This window comes from Grammomys surdaster, unplaced genomic scaffold (genome assembly GCF_004785775.1).
Source record: "Grammomys surdaster isolate TR1022 unplaced genomic scaffold, NIH_TR_1.0 126518, whole genome shotgun sequence".
In the NCBI taxonomy this organism is placed as follows: domain Eukaryota; kingdom Metazoa; phylum Chordata; class Mammalia; order Rodentia; family Muridae; genus Grammomys; species Grammomys surdaster.
Window position 1 is genome coordinate 1 of NW_021621310.1, and position 2,732 is coordinate 2,732.

Consider the following 2,732-nt stretch of genomic DNA (forward strand, 5'->3'; position numbering starts at 1 on the left):
TCTCTCTCTCTCTCTCTCTCTCTCTGATCTCTTTCTGTCTCTCACTTGCTCTCATCTTGAAGCTCCATACACTCTGCATTCTTCTGCACACTCTGCTTTTCTTTTCTTGAACTCCCACACTCTTACAAACCTCTGTGCATTCTCCTTTCAGTCACACACACACTTTTCACACACACCTCACACATACCATATGCACTCTCCTTTCACTCACTCGCACACCACTTCACACACAGCTCACACTCTCTCTACTCACCTTACACTCATCTCACATACACCCCATGCACACCTTACTTGCTCTCCGCTTGCTCTTCACGTGCTCTCTCACCTTTATCTTGCCCGAGTCTTCTATTGATATTCCAAAAGCAGGTAGAAAAAAAAAAAAACACTATACAATCATTGCCAAATCAAATTCAAAAGAAATTCCTTGGTTTCTGATTTGGTCATCAGGCTAGTTTTCTAGTCAGCTTCTTTGTGTTGTGATAAAGCACTGACCAAAAGCAACCTGGGCAGGAAAAGGTTTATTTCACTTTATAGGTTGGGTCTATCTTCAATGAAGCCAGAGAAGGAGCCCAAGTAGGGTCCCAGGGGCAGGAATGGAGGCAGAAACCAAGAGATGGGTGTTGCTCACTGGCTTGCTCGCTGTAGTTTGTTGTGCTGGCTTTCTCATACACCCCGGACTGCCTGCTCAGGGGTGGCACCACCCACAATGGGCATGGATCTTGCACATCATTAATTGATTAAGAAAATGCTCCCATAAGCAAGCCCACATATCAGTTTGGTGGAGAAAATTTCTCAATCAAAGTTTCCTCTTCCCAGATGACCCTAGTTTCTATCAACTTGACAAAAAGCTAACCAGAACAGCTAGAGAATGTATTAAGATTAACACTGCCCTTTGCATGATATGTAACATCTTAGTTTGAACCACTAGAAATATGACAACTCACTCAAGATTTTCAGAAATGGATCCTGCACTACCAACTGCTTAAGCTCCCTGGCCAAGGTCATACATGACAACTTTGGCATCATGGTTCACACCCAGCACAGACATGTGGGCACCAGCAGAAGGGGTGGAGATGATAACCCTTTTGGCCCTACCCTTCAAGTGGGCCCCAGACTTCTCCATGGTGGTGAAGACGCCAGTAGACACTAAGACATATTCAGCACCAGCATCACCCCATTTGATGTTAGCGCAATCTTGCTCCTGGAAGATAGTGATGGGCTTCCCCTTGATGACAAGCTTCCTATTCTCAGCCTTGACTGTGCTGTTGAATTTGCTGTGTGTGGAGTCAAACTGGATCATGTAGACCATGTAGTTGAGGTCAATGAAGGGGTCGTTGATGACAACAATCTCCACTTTGCCAAGTGCAGAGCAGAAGGCAGTCCTGGTAACCAGGCGTCCAATACGGCCAAATCTGTTCTCACCAACCTTCACCATTTTGTCTACAGGACAAGGCTGGCACTGCACAAGAAGATGTGGCTATATCTGGAATAGGGAGGAGCAGAGAGCCAATACTTCTATATCTCAATGATATTGAACATCTTTTGTGAGATAACTTACTTCATAAATATATGAAGTATATTCATTGATACTGAACATCTTTCATGTGCTAATTTATTTTATGTATTCTGGATCTAAACTGTCAGAGATGTGCTATGATGGGTGATTTTATGTGTCAACTTGGTAGGTTATGTTGTGTAGTTGTGTTGGTTAAACACTTGTCTAGATGCTCTTTCTGGAAGTGATTAACATTTAAAATCAGTAGACTGAGAAAAAAACAGATTACTCTCCCAACAAGGGTGAGCCTCATTCAATAAAGTAAAGGCTTTAAGAGAAAGACTCCCTCTCTGTCTCTCCTTGTCTCTGTCTGTCTGTCTGTCTGTCTTTCTGTCTGTCTGTCTGTGTCTGTCTTGATGTCTCTCAGCCTCTCTCTCTCATGCACACACATATATGACTGGCTGTTTTTATGGAGAACTCAAATACACATGGTTTTCCATTTTTAAAATTGGAGAATATGCTTAGATAACCAAAATTTTTACTAGAATATTGCTTTTAAGAACTTCGAATCTTAGAACTAAGGAATGTATATTTAAAAATCATGCGTTTATACTGATAATTCTAAGTTATATTTAAATTTGTGGTTTTTTTTTTTGCTTAACCCCCTTGATTTTATATTTGTGTACCTTGCTTAACATTAGAAATGGTTGATTTACATTATTTTATAATACATAAAATGAATTAACTGTGGTAGTGCTACTTCTGGTAAAATTCTAAATAACGTTGTAGATTGCTTTGTGATTCATACATCCTGCTGAAGTTATACAAAGTTTCATGTACTAAGTTAATCTGATTTTTTTTGAGAAATAGTTTCTTATTTTGTATATTTAGTTACTATGTTCCAAGTTTATACTTTATTTTAGAGTTTTCTTTTGCCATTTTTCAGTTTAATTTACTATTTGTATATGTAAGCAATTCATGTCTGTTCAAAAGTGCTAACTGTATATAATGATATTACCAGAAAGATTTGAGCCGGGCGGTGGTGGCGCACGCCTTTAATCCCAGCACTTGGGAGGCAGAGGCAGGCGAATTTCTGAGTTCAAGGCCAGCCTGGTCTACAGAGTGAGTTCCAGGACAGCCAGGGCTACACAGAGAAACCCTGCCTCGAAAAACCAAAAAAAAAAAAAAAAAGAAAGATTTGGTCTCTAGTTTATTCTAAGTCCCATATTTGAGCTTT

At 40.2% G+C, this 2,732-nt stretch overlaps 1 pseudogene across 1 annotated transcript; it reads right to left on the reverse strand.

Annotated features, from left to right (window-relative positions):
- Positions 1–982: 982 nt before the first annotated feature.
- Positions 983–1,468, reverse strand: LOC114614727 (annotated as a pseudogene). The gene has a single exon (XR_003710377.1). The product of XR_003710377.1 is annotated as a glyceraldehyde-3-phosphate dehydrogenase pseudogene (transcript).
- Positions 1,469–2,732: the final 1,264 nt, after the last annotated feature.